The sequence below is a fragment of the Tripterygium wilfordii genome, chromosome 4, assembly GCF_013401445.1.
Source record: "Tripterygium wilfordii isolate XIE 37 chromosome 4, ASM1340144v1, whole genome shotgun sequence".
Lineage (NCBI taxonomy): Eukaryota > Viridiplantae > Streptophyta > Magnoliopsida > Celastrales > Celastraceae > Tripterygium > Tripterygium wilfordii.
In genome coordinates, this window is record NC_052235.1 from 10192477 (window position 1) to 10215202 (window position 22726).

Sequence of the window (22726 nt, forward strand, 5' to 3'; positions counted from 1 at the left end):
AAAGCTTGTCTATGGAGAGAGTTGAGTAATTTGAAAGCATGAAAATGCACCGTTGTACTCTATTTAGTGTTCTTAGAAGTCTGACTTGCTAGTTTAGCGTTCGTGAAATGTTTCGTATGGTAAAGAAGCGAATAGACCAAGTTATGTTCGAAATTGCACAAAAACGTGAAAAGCTCATCTATGGAGAGAGTTGAGTAATTTCGAAGCATGAAAATGGACCGTTGTACTCTATCTAGTGTTCTTAGAGGTCTAACTTGCTAGTTTAGCCTTTGTGCAACGTTTCGTATGGTGAAGATGCAAACAACCCAAGTTATGTTTGAAATTACACAAAAACGTGAAAAGCTCGTCTATGGAGAGAGTTGATCTATTCCAAAGCATCAATGCAGAATGTTGTACCCTATTTAGTGTTCTTAGAAGTCTAACTTGCTAGTTTAGGCTTCGTGCAACATTTCGTATGGTAAAGATGCGAATAGACCAAGTTATGTTTGAAATTACACAAAAACGTGAAAAGCTCGTCTATGGAGAGAGTTGAGTAATTTCAAAGCATGAAAATGGACCGTTGTACTCTATTTAGTGTTCTTAGAAGTCTGACTTGCTAGTTTAGTGTTCTTGAAACGTTTCGTATGGTAAAGAAGCGAATAGACCAAGTTATGTTCGAAATTGCACATAAACATGAAAAGCTTCGTCTATGGAGAGAGTTGAGCAATTCCAAAGCATCAATCTGGACCGTTGCACTCTATTTAGTGTTCTTAGAAGTCTAACTTGCTAGTTTAGCCTTCGTGCAACGTTTTGTATGGTAAAGATGCGAATAGACCAAGTTATGTTTGAAATTACACAAAAACAAGAAAAGCTCGTCTATTGAGAGAGTTGAGCAATTCCAAAGCATCCATGTGGACCGTTGTATTCTATTTAGTGTTCTTAGAAGTCTAACTTGCTAGTTTAGCCTTCGTGCAAGCTTTCGTAAGGTAAAGATGCGAATAGACCAAGTTATGTTTGACATTGCACGAAAACGTGAAAAGCTCGTCTATGGAGAGAGTTGAGTAATTTGAAAGCATGAAAATGCACCGTTGTACTCTATTTAGTGTTCTTAGAAGTCTGACTTGCTAGTTTAGCGTTCGTGAAATGTTTCGTATGGTAAAGAAGCGAATAGACCAAGTTATGTTCGAAATTGCACAAAAACGTGAAAAGCTCGTCTATGGAGAGAGTTGAGCAATTCCAAAGCATCAATGTGGACCGTTGTACTCTATTTAGTGTTCTTAGAAGTCTGACTTGCTAGTTTAGCGTTCGTGAAACGTTTCGTATGGTAAAGAAGCGAATAGACCAAGTTATGTTCGAAATTGCACAGAAACGTGAAAAGCTCGTCTATGGAGAGAATTGAGCAATTCCAAAGCATTAATATGGACCGTTGTACTCTATCTAGTGTTCTTAGAGGTCTAACTTGCTAGTTTAGCCTTTGTGCAACGTTTCGTATGGTGAAGATACGAACAGCCCAAGTTATGTTTGAAATTACACAAAAACGTGAAAAGCTCGTCTATGGAGAGAGTTGATCTATTCCAAAGCATCAATGCAGAATGTTGTACCCTATTTAGTGTTCTTAGAAGTCTAACTTGCTAGTTTAGGCTTCGTGCAAAGTTTCGTATGGTAAAGATGCGAATAGACCAAGTTATGTTTGAAATGACACAAAAACGTGAAAAGCTCGTCTATTGAGAGAGTTGAGCAATTCCAAAGCATCAATGTGGACCGTTGTACTCTATTTAGTGTTCTTAGAAGTCTAACTTTCTAGTTTAGCCTTCGAGCAAGGTTTCGTAAGGTAAAGATGCGAATAGACCAAGTTATGTTTGACATTGCATGAAAACGTGAAAAGCTCGTCTATGGAGAGAGTTGAGTAATTTCAACGCATGAAAATGCACCGTTGTACTCTATTTAGTGTTCTTAGAAGTCTGACTTGCTAGTTTAGCGTTCGTGAAATGTTTCGTATGGTAAAGAAGCGAATAGACCAAGTTATGTTCGAAATTGCACAAAAACGTGAAAAGCTCGTCTAGGGAGAGAGTTGAGCAATTCGAAAGCATCAATGCGGACCGTTGTACTCTATTTAGTGTTCTTAGAAATCTGACTTGCTAGTTTAGCGTTCGTGAAACGTTTCGTATGGTAAAGAAGCGAATAGACCAAGTTATGTTCGAAATTGCACAGAAACGTGAAAAGCTCGTCCATGGAGAGACTTGAGCAATTCCAAAGCATTAATGTGGACCGTTGTACTCTATCTAGTGTTCTTAGAGGTCTAACTTGCTAGTTTAGCCTTTGTGCAACGTTTCGTATGGTGAAGATGCGAACAGCCCAAGTTATGTTTGAAATTACACAAAAACGTGAAAAGCTCGTCTATGGAGAGAGTTGATCTATTCCAAAGCATCAATGCAGAATGTTGTACCCTATTTAGTGTTCTTAGAAGTCTAACTTGCTAGTTTAGGCTTCGTGCAACGTTTCGTATGGTAAAGATGCGAAGAGACCAAGTTATGTTTGAAATTACACAAAAACGTGAAAAGCTCGTCTATTGAGAGAGTTGAGCAATTCCAAAGCATCAATGTGGACCGTTGTACTCTATTTAGTATTCTTAGAAGTCTAACTTGCTAGTTTAGCCTTCGTGCAACGTTTCGTAAGGTAAAGATGTGAATAGACCAAATTATGTTTCAAATTGCACAAAAATGTGAAAAGCTCGTCTATGAAGAGAGTTGAGCAATTCCAAAGCATCAATGTGGACCGTAGTCCTCTATTTAGTGTTCTTAGAAGTCTAACTTGCTAGTTTAGCCTTCGTGCAACGTTTCGTAAGGTAAAGATGCGAATAGACCAAGTTATGTTTGACATTGCACAAAAACGTGAAAAGCTCGTCTATGGAGAGAGTTGAGTAATTTTAAAGCATGAAAATGGACCGTTGTACTCTATTTAGTGTTCTTAGAAGTCTGACTTGCTAGTTTAGTGTTCTTGAAACGTTTCGTATGGTAAAGAAGCGAATAGACCAAGTTATGTTCGAAATTGCACAAAAACATGAAAAGCTTCGTCTATCGAGAGAGTTCAGCAATTCCAAAGCATCAATCTGGACCGTTGTACTCTATTTAGTGTTCTTAGAAGTCTAACTTGCTAGTTTAGCCTTCGTGCAACGTTTCGTATGGTAAAGATGCGAATAGACCAAGTTATGTTTGAAATTACACAAAAACAAGAAAAGCTCGTCTATTGAGAGAGTTGAGCAATTCCAAAGCATCAATGTGGACCGTTGTATTCTATTTAGTGTTCTTAAAAGTCTAACTTGCTAGTTTAGCCTTCGTGCAAGCTTTCGTAAGGTAAAGATGCGAATAGACCAAGTTATGTTTGACATTGCACGAAAACGTGAAAAGCTCGTCTATGGAGAGAGTTGAGTAATTTGAAAGCATGAAAATGCACCGTTGTACTCTATTTAGTGTTCTTAGAAGTCTGACTTGCTAGTTTAGCGTTCGTGAAATGTTTCGTATGGTAAAGAAGCGAATAGACCAAGTTATGTTCGAAATTGCACAAAAACGTGAAAAGCTCGTCTATGGAGAGAGTTGAGCAATTCCAAAGCATCAATGTGGACCGTTGTACTCTATTTAGTGTTCTTAGAAGTCTGACTTGCTAGTTTAGCGTTCGTGAAACGTTTCGTATGGTAAAGAAGCGAATAGACCAAGTTATGTTCGAAATTGCACAGAAACGTGAAAAGCTCGTCCATGGAGAGAGTTGAGCAATTCCAAAGCATCAATGTGGATCGTTGTACTCTATTTAGTGTTCTTAGAGGTCTAACTTGCTAGTTTAGCCTTCGTGCAACGTTTCGTATGGTGAAGATGCGAACAGCCCAAGTTAAGTTTGAAATTACACAAAAACGTGAAAAGCTCGTCTATGGAGAGAGTTGATCAATTCCAAAGCATCAATGCAGAATGTTGTACCCTATTTAGTGTTCTTAGAAGTCTAACTTGCTAGTTTAGCGTTCGTGCAACGTTTCGTATGGTAAAGATGCGAAAAGACCAAGTTATGTTTGAAATTACACAAAAACGTGAAAAGCTCGTCTATTAAGAGAGTTGAGCAATTCCAAAGCATCAATGTGGACCGTTGTACTCTATTTAGTATTCTTAGAAGTCTAACTTGCTAGTTTAGCCTTCGTGCAACGTTTCGTAAGGTAAAGATGTGAATAGACCAAATTATGTTTGAAATTGCACAAAAATGTGAAAAGCTCGTCTATGAAGAGAGTTCAGCAATTCCAAAGCATCAATGTGGACCGTTGTACTCTATTTAGTGTTCTTAGAAGTCTGACTTGCTAGTTTAGCGTTCGTGAAACGTTTCGTATGGTAAAGAAGCGAATAGACCAAGTTATGTTCGAAATTGCACAAAAACGTGAAAAGCTTCTTCTATGGAGAGAGTTGAGCAATTCCAAAGCATCAATCTGGACCGTTGTACTCTATTTAGTGTTCTTAGAAGTCTGACTTGCTAGTTTAGCGTTCGTGAAACGTTTCGTATGGTAAAGAAGCGAATAGACTAAGTTATGTTCGAAATTGCACAGAAACGTGAAAAGCTCGTCTATGGAGAGAGTTGAGCAATTCCAAAGCATCAATGTGGACCGTTGTACTCTATTTAGTGTTCTTAGAGGTCTAACTTGCTAGTTTAGCCTTCGTGCAACGTTTCGTATGGTGAAGATGCGAACAACCCAAGTTAAGTTTGAAATTCCACAAAAATGTGAAAAGCTCGTCTATGGAGAGAGTTGATCAATTCCAAAGCATCAATGCAGAATGTTGTACCCTATTTATTGTTCTTAGAAGTCTAACTTGCTAGTTTAGCCTTCGTGCAACGTTTCGTATGGTAAAGATGCGAATAGACCAAGTTATGTTTGAAATTACACAAAAACGTGAAAAGCTCGTCTATTGAGAGAGTTGAGCAATTCCAAAGCATCAATGTGGACCGTTGTACTCTAGTTAGTGTTCTTAGAAGTCTGACTTGCTAGTTTAGCGTTCGTGAAATGTTTCGTATGGTAAAGAAGCGAATAGACCAAGTTATGTTCGAAATTGCACAAAAACGTGAAAAGCTCGTCTATGGAGAGAGTTGAGCAATTCCAAAGCATCAATGTGGACCGTTGTACTCTATTTAGTGTTCTTAGAAGTCTGACTTGCTAGTTTAGCGTTCGTGAAACGTTTCGTATGGTAAAGAAGCGAATAGACCAAGTTATGTTCGAAATTGCACAGAAACGTGAAAAGCTCGTCTATGGAGAGAGTTGAGTAATTCGAAAGCATCAATGTGGACCGTTGTACTCTATTTAGTGTTCTTAGAGGTCTAACTTGCTAGTTTAGCCTTCGTGCAACGTTTCGTATGGTAAAGATGCGAATAGACCAAGTTATGTTTGAAATTACACAAAAACATGAAACGCTCGTCTATTGAGAGAGTTGAGCAATTCCAAAGCATCAAAGTGGACCGTTGTACTCTATTTAGTGTTCTTAGAAGTCTAACATGCTAGTGTAGCCTTCGTGCAAGGTTTCGTAAGGTAAAGATGCGAATAGAGCAAGTTATGTTTGACATTGCACGAAAACGTGAAAAGCTCGTCTATGGAGAGAGTTGAGTAATTTGAAAGCATGAAAATGCACCGTTGTACTCTAGTTATTGTTCTTAGAAGTCTGACTTGCTAGTTTAGCGTTCGTGAAATGTTTCGTATGGTAAAGAAGCGAATAGACCAAGTTATGTTCGAAATTACACAAAAACGTGAAAAGCTCGTCTATGGAGAGAGTTGAGCAATTCCAAAGCATCAATGTGGACCGTTGTACTCTATTTAGTGTTCTTAGAAGTCTGACTTGCTAGTTTAGCGTTCGTGAAACGTTTCGTATGGTAAAGAAGCGAATAGACCAAGTTATGTTCGAAATTGCACAGAAACGTGAAAAGCTCGTCTATGGAGAGAATTGAGCAATTCCAAAGCATTAATGTGGACCGTTGTACTCTATCTAGTGTTCTTAGAGGTCTAACTTGCTAGTTTAGCCTTTGTGCAACGTTTCGTATGGTGAAGATGCGAACAGCCCAAGTTATGTTTGAAATTAAACAAAAACGTGAAAAGCTCGTCTATGGAGAGAGTTGATCTATTCCAAAGCATCAATGCAGAATGTTGTACCCTATTTAGTGTTCTTAGAAGTCTAACTTGCTAGTTTAGGCTTCGTGCAACGTTTCGTATGGTAAAGATGCAAATAGACCAAGTTATGTTTGAAATTACACAAAAACGTGAAAAGCTCGTCTATTGAGAGAGTTGAGCAATTCCAAAGCATCAATGTGGACCGTTGTACTCTATTTAGTATTCTTAGAAGTCTAACTTGCTAGTTTAGCCTTCGTGCAACGTTTCGTAAGGTAAAGATGTGAATAGACCAAATTATGTTTGAAATTGCACAAAAATGTGAAAAGCTCGTCTATGAAGAGAGTTCAGCAATTCCAAAGCATCAATGTGGACCGTAGTCCTCTATTTAGTGTTCTTAGAAGTCTAACTTGCTAGTTTAGCCTTCGTGCAACGTTTCGTAAGGTAAAGATGCGAATAGACCAAGTTATGTTTGACATTGCACAAAAACGTGAAAAGCTCGTCTATGGAGAGAGTTGAGTAATTTCAAAGCATGAAAATGGACCGTTGTACTCTATTTAGTGTTCTTAGAAGTCTGACTTGCTAGTTTAGTGTTCTTGAAACGTTTCGTATGGTAAAGAAGCGAATAGACCAAGTTATGTTCGAAATTGCACAAAAACATGAAAAGCTTCTTCTATGGAGAGAGTTGAGCAATTCCAAAGCATCAATCTGGACCGTTGTACTCTATTTAGTGTTCTTAGAAGTCTAACTTGCTAGTTTAGCCTTCGTGCAACGTTTCGTATGGTAAAGATGCGAATAGACCAAGTTATGTTTGAAATTACACAAAAACAAGAAAAGCTCGTCTATTGAGAGAGTTGAGCAATTCCAAAGCATCAATGTGGACCGTTGTATTCTATTTAGTGTTCTTAGAAGTCTAACTTGCTAGTTTAGCCTTCGTGCAAGCTTTCGTAAGGTAAAGATGCGAATAGACCAAGTTATGTTTGACATTGCACGAAAACGTGAAAAGCTCATCTATGGAGAGAGTTGAGTAATTTGAAAGCATGAAAATGCACCGTTGTACTCTATTTAGTTTTCTTTGAAGTCTGACTTGCTAGTTTAGCCTTCGTGAAATGTTTCGTATGGTAAAGAAGCGAATAGACCAAGTTATGTTCGAAATTGCACAAAAACGTCAAAAGCTCGTCTATGGAGAGAGTTGAGCAATTCCAAAGCATCAATGTGGACCGTTGTACTCTATTTAGTGTTCTTAGAAGTCTGACTTGCTAGTTTAGCGTTCGTGAAACGTTTCGTATGGTAAAGAAGCGAATAGACCAAGTTATGTTCGAAATTGCACAGAAACGTGAAAAGCTCGTCTATGGAGAGAGTTGAGCAATTCCAAAGCATCAATGTGGACCGTTGTACTCTATTTAGTGTTCTTAGAGGTCTAACTTGCTAGTTTAGCCTTCGTGCAACGTTTCGTATGGTGAAGATGCGAATAGACCAAGTTATGTTTGAAATTACACAAAAACGTGAAAAGCTCGTCTATTGAGAGAGTTGAGCAAATCCAAAGCATCAATGTGGACCGTTGTACTCTATTTAGTATTCTTAGAAGTCTAACTTGCTAGTTTAGCCTTCGTGCAACATTTCGTAAGGTAAAGATGTGAATAGACCAAATTATGTTTGAAATTGCACAAAAATGTGAAAAGCTCGTCTATGAAGAGAGTTGAGCAATTCCAAAGCATCAATGTGGACCGTAGTCCTCTATTTAGTGTTCTTAGAAGTCTAACTTGCTAGTTTAGCCTTCGTGCAACGTTTCGTAAGGTAAAGATGCGAATAGACCAAGTTATGTTTGACATTGCACAAAAACGTGAAAAGCTCGTCTATGGAGAGAGTTTAGTAATTTCAAAGCATTAAAATGGACCGTTGTACTCTATTTAGTGTTCTTAGAAGTCTGACTTGCTAGTTTAGCGTTCTTGAAACGTTTCGTATGGTAAAGAAGCGAATAGACCAAGTTATGTTCGAAATTGCACAAAAACGTGAAAAGCTTCGTCTATGGAGAGAGTTGAGCAATTCCAAAGCATCAATCTGGACCGTTGTACTCTATTTAGTGTTCTTAGAAGTCTAACTTGCTAGTTTAGCCTTCGTGCAAGGTTTCGTAAGGTAAAGATGCGAATAGACCAAGTTATGTTTGACATTGCAAGAAAACGTGAAAAGCTCATCTATGGAGAGAGTTGAGTAATTTGAAAGCATGAAAATGTACCGTTGTACTCTAGTTAGTGTTCTTAGAAGTCTGACTTGCTAGTTTAGCGTTCGTGAAATGTTTCGTATGGTAAAGAAGCGAATAGACCAAGTTATGTTCGAAATTGCACAAAAACGTGAAAAGCTCGTCTGTGGAGAGAGTTGAGCAATTCCAAAGCATCAATGTGGACCGTTGTACTCTATTTAGTGTTCTTAGAAGTCTGACTTGCTAGTTTAGCGTTCGTGAAACGTTTCGTATGGTAAAGAAGCGAATAGACCAAGTTATGTTCGAAATTGCACAAAAACGTGAAAAGCTCGTCTATGGAGAGAGTTGAGCAATTCCAAAGCATCAATGTGCACCGTTGTACTCTAGCTAGTGTTCTTAGAAGTCTGACTTGCTAGTTTAGCGTTCGTGAAATGTTTCGTATGGTAAAGAAGCGAATAGACCAAGTTATGTTCGAAATTGCACAAAAACGTGAAAAGCTCATCTATGGAGAGAGTTGAGCAATTCCAAAGCATCAATGTGGACCGTTGTACTCTATTTAGTGTTTTTAGAAGTCTAACTTTCTAGTTTAGCCTTCGAGCAAGGTTTCGTAAGGTAAAGATGCGAATAGACCAAGTTATGTTTGACATTGCACGAAAACGTGAAAAGCTCGTCTATGGAGAGAGTTGAGTAATTTCAAAGCATGAAAATGCACCGTTGTACTCTATTTAGTGTTCTTAGAAGTCTGAATTGCTAGTTTAGCGTTCGTGAAATGTTTCGTATGGTAAAGAAGCGAATAGACCAAGTTATGTTCGAAATTGCACAAAAACGTGAAAAGCTCGTCTAGGGAGAGAGTTGAGCAATTCGAAAGCATCAATGCGGACCGTTGTACTCTATTTAGTGTTCTTAGAAGTCTGACTTGCTAGTTTAGCGTTCGTGAAACGTTTCGTATGGTAAAGAAGCGAATAGACCAAGTTATGTTCGAAATTGCATAGAAACGTGAAAAGCTCGTCTATGGAGAGAATTGAGCAATTCCAAAGCATTAATGTGGACCGTTGTACTCTATCTAGTGTTCTTAGAGGTCTAACTTGCTAGTTTAGCCTTCGTGCAACGTTTCGTATGGTGAAGATGCGAACAGCCTAAGTTATGTTTGAAATTACACAAAAACGTGAAAAGCTCGTCTATGGAGAGAGTTGATCTATTCCAAAGCATCAATGCAGAATGTTGTACCCTATTTAGTGTTCTTAGAAGTTTAACTTGCTAGTTTAGGCTTCGTGCAATGTTTCGTATGGTAAAGATGCGAATAGACCAAGTTATGTTTGAAATTACACAAAAACGTGAAAAGCTCGTCTATTGAGAGAGTTGAGCAATTCCAAAGCATCAATGTGGACCGTTGTACTCTATTTAGTATTCTTAGAAGTCTAACTTGCTAGTTTAGCCTTCGTGCAACGTTTCGTAAGGTAAAGATGTGAATAGACCAAATTATGTTTGAAATTGCACAAAAATGTGAAAAGCTAGTCTATGAAGAGAGTTGAGCAATTCCAAAGCATCAATGTGGACCGTAGTCCTCTATTTAGTGTTCTTAGAAGTCTAACTTGCTAGTTTAGCCTTCGTGCAACGTTTCGTAAGGTAATGATGCGAATAGACCAAGTTATGTTTGACATTGCACAAAAACGTGAAAAGCTCGTCTATGGAGAGAGTTGAGTAATTTCAAAGCATGAAAATGGACCGTTGTACTCTATTTAGTGTTCTTAGAAGTCTGACTTGCTAGTTTAGCGTTCTTGAAACGTTTCGTATGGTAAAGAATCGAATAGACCAAGTTATGTTCGAAATTGCACAAAAACATGAAAAGCTTTGTCTATGGAGAGAGTTGAGCAATTCCAAAGCATCAATCTGGACCGTTGTACTCTATTTAGTGTTCTTAGAAGTCTAACTTGCTAGTTTAGCCTTCGTGCAACGTTTCGTATGGTAAAGATGCGAATAGACCAAGTTATGTTTGAAATTACACAAAAACAAGAAAAGCTCGTCTATTGAGAGAGTTGAGCAATTGCAAAGCATCAATGTGGACCGTTGTATTCTATTTAGTGTTCTTAGAAGTCTAACTTGCTAGTTTAGCCTTCGTGCAAGCTTTCGTAAGGTAAAGATGCGAATAGACCAAGTTATGTTTGACATTGCACGAAAACGTGAAAAGCTCATCTATGGAGAGAGTTGAGTAATTTGAAAGCATGAAAATGCACCGTTGTACTCTATTTAGTGTTCTTAGAAGTCTGACTTGCTAGTTTAGCGTTCGTGAAATGTTTCATATGGTAAAGAAGCGAATAGACCAAGTTATGTTCGAAATTGCACAAAAACGTGAAAAGCTCGTCTATGGAGAGAGTTGAGCAATTCCAAAGCATCAATGTGGACCGTTGTACTCTATTTAGTGTTCTTAGAAGTCTGACTTGCTAGTTTAGCGTTCGTGAAACGTTTCGTAAGGTAAAGAAGCGAATAGACTAAGTTATGTTCGAAATTGCACAGAAACGTGAAAAGCTCGTCTATGGAGAGAGTTGAGCAATTCCAAAGCATCAATGTGGACCGTTGTACTCTATTTAGTGTTCTTAGAGGTCTAACTTGCTAGTTTAGCCTTCGTGCAACGTTTCGTATGGTGAAGATGCGAACAACCCAAGTTAAGTTTGAAATTCCACAAAAATGTGAAAAGCTCGTCTATGGAGAGAGTTGATCAATTCCAAAGCATCAATGCAGAATGTTGTACCCTATTTATTGTTCTTAGAAGTCTAACTTGCTAGTTTAGCCTTCGTGCAACGTTTCGTATGGTAAAGATGCGAATAGACCAAGTTATGTTTGAAATTACACAAAAACGTGAAAAGCTCGTCTATTGAGAGAGTTGAGCAATTCCAAAGCATCAATGTGGACCGTTGTACTCTAGTTAGTGTTCTTAGAAGTCTGACTTGCTAGTTTAGCGTTCGTGAAATGTTTCGTATGGTAAAGAAGCGAATAGACCAAGTTATGTTCGAAATTGCACAAAAACGTGAAAAGCTCGTCTATGGAGAGAGTTGAGCAATTCCAAAGCATCAATGTGGACCGTTGTACTCTATTTAGTGTTCTTAGAAGTCTGACTTGCTAGTTTAGCGTTCGTGAAACGTTTCGTATGGTAAAGAAGCGAATAGACCAAGTTATGTTCGGAATTGCACAGAAACGTGAAAAGCTCGTCTATGGAGAGAGTTGAGTAATTCGAAAGCATCAATGTGGACCGTTGTACTCTATTTAGTGTTCTTAGAGGTCTAACTTGCTACTTTAGCCTTCGTGCAACATTTCGTATGGTGAAGATGCGAACAACCCAAGTTGTGTTTGAACTTACACAAAAACGTGACAAGCTCGTCTATGGAGAGAGTTGATCAATTCCAAAGCATCAATGCAGAATGTTGTACCCTATTTAGTGTTCTTAGATGTCTAACTTGCTAGTTTAGCCTTCGTGCAACGTTTCGTATGGTAAAGATACGAATAGACCAAGTTATGTTTGAAATTACACAAAAACGTGAAAAGCTCGTCTATTGAGAGAGTTGAGCAATTCCAAAGCATCAATGTGGACCGTTGTACTCTATTTAGTATTCTTAGAAGTCTAACTTGCTAGTTTAGCCTTCGTGCAACGTTTCGTAAGGTAAAGATGTGAATAGACCAAATTATGTTTGAAATTGCACAAAAATGTGAAAAGCTCGTCTATGAAGAGAGTTGAGCAATTCCAAAGCATCAATGTGGACCGTAGTCCTCTATTTAGTGTTCTTAGAAGTCTAACTTGCTAGTTTAGCCTTCGTGCAACGTTTCGTAAGGTAAAGATGCGAATAGACCAAGTTATGTTTGACATTGCACAAAAACGTGAAAAGCTCGTCTATGGAGAGAGTTGAGTAATTTCAAAGCATGAAAATGGACCGTTGTACTCTATTTAGTGTTCTTAGAAGTCTGACTTGCTAGTTTAGCGTTCTTGAAACGTTTCGTATGGTAAAGAAGCGAATAGACCAAGTTATGTTCGAAATTGCACAAAAACGTGAAAAGCTTCGTCTATGGAGAGAGTTGAGCAATTCCAAAGCATCAATCTGGACCGTTGTACTCTATTTAGTGTTCTTAGAAGTCTAACTTGCTAGTTTAGCCTTCGTTTAACGTTTCGTATGGTAAAGATGCGAATAGACCAAGTTATGTTTGAAATTACACAAAAACAAGAAAAGCTCGTCTATTGAGAGAGTTGAGCAATTCCAAAGCATCAATGTGGACCGTTGTACTCTATTTAGTGTTCTTAGAAGTCTAACTTGCTAGTTTAGCCTTCGTGCAAGGTTTCGTAAGGTAAAGATGCGAATAGACCAAGTTATGTTTGACATTGCACGAAAACGTGAAAAGCTTGTCTATGGAGAGAGTTGAGTTATTTGAAAGCATGAAAATGCACCGTTGTACTCTAGTTAGTGTTCTTAGAAGTCTGACTTGCTAGTTTAGCGTTCGTGAAATGTTTCGTATGATAAAGAAGCGAATAGACCAAGTTATGTTCGAAATTGCACAAAAACGTGAAAAGCTCGTCTATGGAGAGAGTTGAGCAATTCCAAAGCATCAATGTGGACCGTTGTACTCTATTTAGTGTTCTTAGAAGTCTGACTTGCTAGTTTAGCGTTCGTGAAACGTTTCGTATGGTAAAGAAGCGAATAGATCAAGTTATGTTCGAAATTGTACAGAAACGTGAAAAGCTCGTCTATGGAGAGAGTTGAGCAATTCCAAAGCATCAATGTGGACCGTTGTACTATATTTAGTGTTCTTAGAGGTCTAACTTGCTAGTTTAGCCTTCGTGCAACGTTTCGTATGGTGAAGATGCGAACAACCCAAGTTGTGTTTGAACTTACACAAAAACGTGAAAAGCTCGTCTATGGAGAGAGTTGATCAATTCCAAAGCATCAATGCGGAATGTTGTACTCTATTTAGTGTTCTTAGAAGTCTAACTTGCTAGTTTAGCCTTCGTGCAACGTTTCGTATGGTAAAGATGCGAATAGACCAAGTTATGTTTGAAATTACACAAAAACGTAAAAAGCTCGTCTATTGTTCTTGGAAGACTTCATGGCCATTGTTTATGTCACTTTGAAGCCAAATATCAAGTGAAATCCATTATGTGCATCATTTCTTGAATTTATAAGCAAAGTGGATGAGATAAGATTTTTGAAGGAATGCTTTTATTGGTTTGAATGCCCTAATGTTTGGTTTGTTTGTGTGGATAGGGTTGCAATTGTGAGTTCATTTTATACTCTTGTTGATGGCATGAATTTTGGCATGGAAGTTGTTTAATGTTTGTGGGTATCATTCTGGTAAACCCTCAGGAGACACAACTCCTCCTACTAGGGGCATCTAGGGGTTTAAAGGCTTGTGGCACATGCTAAGTGTCATCGTGAGCCCTACGAAAGTGGCATAGATTAGTTGCTTATTTAGAATAGGTCTTAGTTGTTTTATTTTTCATTTGAGCTTAACAGAAAATACTCTTTCCCTCCTTTATTCATTCTCAACTTGCTCGAGGACGAGCAAAGGTTAAGTGTGGGGGTGTTTGATGTGTCAAATATATACATACATTTGTGCATCATTTACACATAAGTTCATTGCATTTTGAGTTGATTAAGAGTTAATATTGCCTAAGAAAGCTATATTTGCATATTGTAGGTATCAAGGCAACAAAGGGAGGAAAAGAGTGCAAAATGAAGACTTGGAGCCCAGGACTAATTTCCGATCAATCGGCCATATTCCCGATCGATCGGACCTGCCAAAACACCTAAAAATATCATCGAGACAGATTGTATTTCCGATCGATCGGAATATTCCCGATCGATCGGAGTACTATTCACAGCACTGCGCAATTTCGCGGAAAAGACCCGAATTCACGTGTTTCTAAGCCAAAACGACCCCAACTTGTTTTGGAAACGACATAAGAGTTTGGAGAAGTATAAAAGGGCATAAGATAGGGTTTTGGTGGGGAGCTTGGAGGCTGGGGAGCTGGATTTCGTGCTACCTCCATTGGAGAGCTTGGAGGCCACCTTGGAGCTTGGAGAAGAAGAGGATCTACAAGGGGGTTTCCTCTCTCCTTTTCTATCCTAGTTTCTATGGTTGATTTCCTTTGTTTAATGATGTATTTTGCTTCCATGAGTGGCTAGATTTCCTACTAGGGTCTTAATGTAACCAAACCTTGAAGATTCAATAAACTTGATTTCCTTATTTCTTGATTTCTCTTTCTCTCTTGATTGTCTATGGGTGTGATTAATGCTTTTGAGTGTTTGGCCATCATTCAATTGATTTGCTGCCTAGATTGAGACCGGAAGGAGATATCTAGGGTTTGCCTCAAGCCATAGATGACATAGGATGCATGAACCATAGGAATATAGGTTTGTGACTTATGCAATCGCTAAATGATTTCCATAGTTCGTAATGGGTTTTTGATATATTAATCCGATTGTTAGGAATAACAGGGATTTATATTGAAAATACGTTTGATGTATCTAGGAATAGAACATTGAATAGGTTGGGAAATCGATTGTCATTATTGAGAGATGAATTAGGGATTAAGGAATCAAGGGAATTGAATTGGATAGGTGAGGTGAAGTTAAGTACCCTAGTGCTTTCCATCCTTGATTTCATATTTGTGTTTGATTTGTTTTTGTTCTTTTTAATTAGTTTAGTAAAAATCAAAAACCAATCGCTAATCATTTTCTCCAATTTACATAATTGTAGCTTGTTTGACATTGATTTCTTTTGCCAACACATCCCTAGTGGAAACGATAATTTACTCATCTTTATATTACTTGTGCGATTTGTGCGCTTGCAATTAAATCCATATCACTCATCTATGGAGAGAGTTGAGCAATTCCAAAGCATCAATGTGGACCGTTGTACTCTATTTAGTCTTCTTAGAAATCTGACTTGCTAGTTTAGCGTTCGTGAAACGTTTCGTATGGTAAAGAAGCGAATAGACCAAGTTATGTTCAAAATTGCACAGAAACGTGAAAAGCTCGTCTATGGAGAGAGTTGAGCAATTCCAGAGCATCAATGTGGACCGTTGTACTCTATTTAGTGTTCTTAGAGGTCTAACTTGCTAGTTTAGCCTTCGTGCAACGTTTCATATGGTGAAGATGCGAACACCCCAAGTTATGTTTGAAATTACTCAAAAACGTGAAAAGCTCGTCTATGGAGAGAGTTGATCAATTCCAAAGCATCAATACGGAATGTTGTACCCTATTTAGTGTTCTTAGAAGTCTAACTTGCTAGTTTAGCCTTCGTGCAACGTTTCGTCTGGTAAAGATGCGAATAGACCAAGTTATGTTTGAAATTACACAAAAACGTGAAAAGCTCATCTATTGAGAGAGTTGAGCAATTCCAAAGCATCAATGTGGACCGTTGTACTCTATTTAGTATTCTTAGAAGTCTAACTTGCTAGTTTAGCCTTCGTGCAACGTTTCGTAAGGTAAAGATGTGAATAGACCAAATTATGTTTGAAATTGCACAAAAATGTGAAAAGCTCGTCTATGAAGAGAGTTGAGCAATTCCAAAGCATCAATGTGGACCGTAGTCCTCTATTTAGTGTTCTTAGAAGTCTAACTTGCTAGTTTAGCTTTCGTGCAACGTTTCGTAAGGTAAAGATGCGAATAGACCAAGTAATGTTTGACATTGCACAAAAACGTGAAAAGCTCGTCTATGGAGAGAGTTGAGTAATTTCAAAGCATGAAAATGGACCGTTGTACTCTATTTAGTGTTCTTAGAAGTCTGACTTACTAGTTTAGCGTTCTTGAAACGTTTCGTATGGTAAAGAAGCAAATAGACCAAGTTATGTTCGAAATTGCACAAAAATGTGAAAAGCTTCGTCTATGGAGAGAGTTGAGCAATTCCAAAGCATCAATGTGGACGTTGTACTCTATTTAGTGTTCTTAGAAGTCTAACTTGCTAGTTTAGCCTTCGTGCAAGGTTTCGTATGGTAAAGATACGAATAGACCAAGTTATGTTTGACATTGTACGAAAACGTGAAAAGCTCGTCTATGGAGAGAGTTGAGTAATTTGAAAGCATGAAAATGCACCGTTGTACTCTATTTAGTGTTCTTAGAAGTCTGACTTGCTAGTTTAGCGTTCGTGAAATGTTTCGTATGGTAAAGAAGCGAATAGACCAAGTTATGTTCGAAATTGCACAAAAACGTGAAAAGCTCATCTATGGAAAGAGTTGAGCAATTCCAAAGCATCAATGTGGACCGTTGTACTCTATTTAGTGTTCTTAGAGGTCTAACTTGCTAGTTTAGCCTTCGTGCAACGTTTCGTATGGTAAAGATGCGAATAGACCAAGTTATGTTTGAAATTACACAAAAACATGAAAAGCTCGTCTATTGAGAGAGTTGAGAAATTCCAAAGCATCAATGTGGACCGTTGTACTCTATTTAGTGTTCTTAGAAGTCTAACTTTCTGGTTTGACCTTCGAGCAAGGTTTCGTAAGATAAAGATGCGAATAGACCAAGTTATGTTTGACATTGCACGAAGACGTGAAAAGCTCGTCTATGGAGAGAGTTGAGTAATTTGAAAGCATGAAATGCACCGTTGTACTCTATTTAGTGTTCTTAGAAGTCTGACTTGCTAGTTTAGTGTTCGTGAAATGTTTCGTATGGTAAAGATGCGAATAGACCAAGTTATGTTTGAAATTACACGAAAACGTGAAAAGCTCATCTATTGAGAGAGTTGAGCAATTCCAAAGCATCAATCTGGACCGTTGTACTCTATTTAGTGTTCTTGGAAGTCTAACTTGCTAGTTTAGCCTTCGTGCAGCGTTTCGTAAGGTAAAGATGTAAATAGACCAAATTATGTTTGAAATTCCACAAAAACGTGAAAAGCTCGTCTATGGAGAGAGTTGAGCAATTCCAAAGCATCAATCTGGACCGTTGTACTCTATTTAGTGTTCTTAGAAGTCTAACTTGCTAGTTTAGCCTTCGTGCAACGTTTCGTATGGTAAAGATGCGAATAGACCAAGTTATGTTTGAAATTACACAAAAACATGAAAAGCTCGTCTATTGAGACAGTTGAGCAATTCCAAAGCATCAATGTGGACCGTTGTACTCTATTTAGTGTTCTGAGAAGTCTAACTTTCTAGTTTAGCCTTCGAGCAAGGTTTCGTAAGGTAAAGATGCGAATAGACCAAGTTATGTTTGACATTGCACGAAAACGTGAAAAGCTCGTCTATGGAGAGAGTTGAGTAATTTGAAAGCATGAAAATGCACCGTTGTACTCTATTTAGTGTTCTTAGAAGTCTGACTTGCTAGTTTAGCGTTCGTGAAATGTTTCGTATGGTAAAGAAGCGAATAGACCAAGTTATGTTCGAAATTGCACAAAAACGTGAAAAGCTCATCTATGGAGAGAGTTGAGTAATTTCGAAGCATGAAAATGGACCGTTGTACTCTATTTAGTGTTCTTAGAAGGCTGACTTGCTAGTTTAGCGTTCTTGAAACGTTTCATATGGTAAAAAAGCGAATAGACCAAGTTATGTTCGAAATTGCACAAAAACGTGAAAAGCTTCATCTATGGAGAGAGTTGAGCAATTCCAAAGCATCAATGTGGACCGTTGTACTCTATTTAGTGTTCTTAGAAGTCTAACTTTCTAGTTTAGCCTTCGAGCAAGGTTTCGTAAGGTAAAGATGCGAATAGACCAAGTTATGTTTGACATTGCACGAAAACGTGAAAAGCTCGTCTATGGAGAGAGTTGAGTAATTTGAAAGCATGAAATGCACCGTTGTACTCTATTTAGTGTTCTTAGAAGTCTGACTTGCTAGTTTAGTGTTCATGAAATGTTTCGTATGGTAAAGATGCGAATAGACCAAGTTATGTTTGAAATTACACGAAAACGTGAAAAGCTCGTCTATTGAGAGAGTTGAGCAATTCTAAAGCATCAATCTGGACCGTTGTACTCTACTTAGTGTTCTTAGAAGTCTAACTTGCTAGTTTAGCCTTCGTGCAGCGTTTCGTAAGGTAAAGATGTAAATAGACCAAATTATGTTTGAAATTCCACAAAAACGTGAAAAGCTCATCTATGGAGAGAGTTGAGCAATTCCAAAGCATCAATCTGGACCGTTGTACTCTATTTAGTGTTCTTAGAAGTCTAACTTGCTAGTTTAGCCTTCGTGCAACGTTTCGTATGGTAAAGATGCGAATAGACCAAGTTATGTTTGAAATTACACAAAAACATGAAAAGCTCGTCTATTGAGAGAGTTGAGCAATTCCAAAGCATCAATGTGGACCGTTGTACTCTATTTAGTGTTCTTAGAAGTCTAACTTGCTAGTTTAGCCTTCGTGCAAGGTTTCGTAAGGTAAAGATGCGAATAGACCAAGTTATGTTTGACATTGCACGAAAACGTGAAAAGCTCGTCTATGGAGAGAGTTGAGTAATTTGAAAGCATGAAAATGCACCGTTGTACTCTATTTAGTGTTCCTAGAAGTCTGACTTGCTAGTTTAGCGTTCGTGAAATGTTTCGTATGGTAAAGAAGCGAATAGACCAAGTTATGTTCGAAATTGCACAAAAACATGAAAAGCTCGTCTATGGAGAGAGTTGAGCAATTCAAAAGCATCAATGTGGACCGTTGTACGCTATTTAGTGTTCTTAGAAGTCTGATTTGCTAGCTTAGCGTTCGTGAAACGTTTCGTATGGTAAAGAAGCGAATAGACCAAGTTATGTTCGAAATTGCACAGAAACGTGAAAAGCTCGTCTATGGAGAGAGTTGAGCAATTCCAAAGCATCAATGTGGACCGTTGTACTCTATCTAGTGTTCTTAGAGGTCTAACTTGCTAGTTTAGCCTTCGTGCAACGTTTCGTATGGTGAACATGCGAACAGCCCAAGTTATGTTTGAAATTACACAAAAACGTCAAAAGCTCTTCTATGGAGAGAGTTGATCAATGCCAAAGCATCAATGCAGAATGTTGTACCCTATTTAGTGTTCTTAGAAGTCTAACTTGCTAGTTTAGCCTTCGTGCAACGTTTCGTATGGTAAGGATGCGAATAGACCAAGTTATGTTTGAAATTACACAAAAACATGAAAAGCTCATATATTGAGAGAGTTGAGCAATTCCAAAGCATCAATGTGGACCGTTGTACTCTATTTAGTATTCTTGGAAGTCTAACTTGCTAGTTTAGCCTTCGTGCAACGTTTCGTAAGGTAAAGATGTGAATAGACCAAATTATGTTTGAAATTGTACAAAAACGTGAAAAGCTCGTCTATGGAGAGAGTTGAGCAATTCGAAAGCATCAATCTGTACCGTAGTCCTCTATTTAGTGTTCTTAGAAGTCTAACTTGCTAGTTTAGCCTTCGTGCAACGTTTCGTAAGGTACAGATGCGAATAGACCAAGTTATGTTTGACATTGCACGAAAACGTGAAAAGCTCGTCTATGGAGAGAGTTGAGTATTTTCAAAGAATGAAAATGGACCGTTGTACTCTATTTAGTGTTCTTAGAAGTCTGACTTGCTAGTTTAGCGTTCTTGAAACGTTTTGTATGGTAAAGAAGCGAATAGACCAAGTTATGTTCGAAATTGCACAAAAACGTGAAAAGCTTCGTCTATGGAGAGAGTTGAGCAATTCCAAAGCATCAATCTGGACCGTTGTATTCTATTTAGTGTTCTTAGAAGTCTAACTTGCTAGTTTAGCCTTCGTGCAGCGTTTCGTAAGGTAAAGATGTAAATAGACCAAATTATGTTTGAAATTGCACAAAAACGTGAAAAGCTCGTCTATGGAGAGAGTTGAGCAATTCCAAAGCATCAATCTGGTCCGTTGTACTCTATTTAGTGTTCTTAGAAGTCTAACTTGCTAGTTTAGCCTTCGTGCAACGTTTCGTATGGTAAAGATGCGAATAGACCAAGTTATGTTTGAAATTACACAAAAACGTGAAAAGCTCGTCTATTGAGAGAGTTGAGCAATTCCAAAGCATCAATGTGGACCGTTGTACTCTATTTAGTATTCTTAGAAGTCTAACTTGCTAGTTTAGCCTTCGTGCAACGTTTCGTAAGGTAAAGATGTGAATAGACCAAATTATGTTTCAAATTGCACAAAAATGTGAAAAGCTCATCTATGAAGAGAGTTGAGCAATTCCAAAGCATCAATGTGGACCGTAGTCCTCTATTTAGTGTTCCTAGAAGTCTAACTTGCTAGTTTAGCCTTCGTGCAACGTTTCGTAAGGTAAAGATGCGAATAGACCAAGTTATGTTTCACATTGCACAAAAACGTGAAAAGCTCGTCTATGGAGAGAGTTGAGTAATTTCAAAGCATGAAAATGGACCGTTGTACTCTATTTAGTGTTCTTAGAAGTCTGACTTGCTAGTTTAGTGTTCTTGAAACGTTTCGTATGGCAAAGAAGCGAATAGACCAAGTTATGTTCGAAATTGCACAAAAACATGAAAAGCTTCGTCTATGGAGAGAGTTGAGCAATTCCAAAGCATCAATCTGGACCGTTGCACTCTATTTAGTGTTCTTAGAAGTCTAACTTGCTAGTTTAGCCTTCGTGCAACGTTTCGTACGGTAAACATGCGAATAGACCAAGTTATGTTTGAAATTACACAAAAACAAGAAAAGCTCGTCTATTGAGAGAGTTGAGCAATTCCAAAGCATCAATGTGGACCGTTGTATTCTATTTAGTGTTCTTAGAAGTCTAACTTGCTAGTTTAGCCTTCGTGCAAGCTTTCGTAAGGTAAAGATGCGAATAGACCAAGTTATGTTTGACATTGCACGAAAACGTGAAAAGCTCGTCTATGGAGAGAGTTGAGTAATTTGAAAGCATGAAAATGCACCGTTGTACTCTATTTAGTGTTCTTAGAAGTCTGACTTGCTAGTTTAGCGTTCGTGAAATGTTTCGTATGGTAAAGAAGCGAATAGACCAAGTTATGTTCGAAATTGCACAAAAACGTGAAAAGCTCGTCTATGGAGAGAGTTGAGCAATTCCAAAGCATCAATGTGGACCGTTGTACTCTATTTAGTGTTCTTAGAAGTCTGAGTTGCTAGTTTAGCGTTCGTGAAACGTTTCGTATGGTAAAGAAGCGAATAGACCAAGTTATGTTCGAAATTGCACAGAAACGTGAAAAGCTCGTCTATGGAGAGAATTGAGCAATTCCAAAGCATTAATATGGACCGTTGTACTCTATCTAGTGTTCTTAGAGGTCTAACTTGCTAGTTTAGCCTTTGTGCAACGTTTCGTATGGTGAAGATACGAACAGCCCAAGTTATGTTTGAAATTACACAAAAACGTGAAAAGCTCGTCTATGGAGAGAGTTGATCTATTCCAAAGCATCAATGCAGAATGTTGTACCCTATTTAGTGTTCTTAGAAGTCTAACTTGCTAGTTTAGGCTTCGTGCAAAGTTTCGTATGGTAAAGATGCGAATAGACCAAGTTATGTTTGAAATTACACAAAAACGTGAAAAGCTCGTCTATTGAGAGAGTTGAGCAATTCCAAAGCATCAATGTGGACCGTTGTACTCTATTTAGTGTTCTTAGAAGTCTAACTTTCTAGTTTAGCCTTCGAGCAAGGTTTCGTAAGGTAAAGATGCGAATAGACCAAGTTATGTTTGACATTGCATGAAAACGTGAAAAGCTCGTCTATGGAGAGAGTTGAGTAATTTCAACGCATGAAAATGCACCGTTGTACTCTATTTAGTGTTCTTAGAAGTCTGACTTGCTAGTTTAGCGTTCGTGAAATGTTTCGTATGGTAAAGAAGCGAATAGACCAAGTTATGTTCGAAATTGCACAAAAACGTGAAAAGCTCGTCTAGGGGGAGAGTTGAGCAATTCGAAAGCATCAATGCGGACCGTTGTACTCTATTTAGTGTTCTTAGAAGTCTGACTTGCTAGTTTAGCGTTTGTGAAACGTTTCGTATGGTAAAGAAGCGAATAGACCAAGTTATGTTCGAAATTGCACAGAAACGTGAAAAGCTCGTCTATGGAGAGAATTGAGCAATTCCAAAGCATTAATGTGGACCGTTGTACTCTATCTAGTGTTCTTAGAGGTCTAACTTGCTAGTTTAGCCTTTGTGCAACGTTTCGTATGGTGAAGATGCGAACAGCCCAAGTTATGTTTGAAATTACACAAAAACGTGAAAAGCTCGTCTATGGAGAGAGTTGATCTATTCCAAAGCATCAATGCAGAATGTTGTACCCTATTTAGTGTTCTTAGAAGTCTAACTTGCTAGTTTAGGCTTCGTGCAACGTTTCGTATGGTAAAGATGCGAATAGACCAAGTTATGTTTGAAATTACACAAAAACGTGAAAAGCTCGTCTATTGAGAGAGTTGAGCAATTCCAAAGCATCAATCTGGACCGTTGTACTCTATTTAGTATTCTTAGAAGTCTAACTTGCTAGTTTAGCCTTCGTGCAACGTTTCGTAAGGTAAAGATGTGAATAGACCAAATTA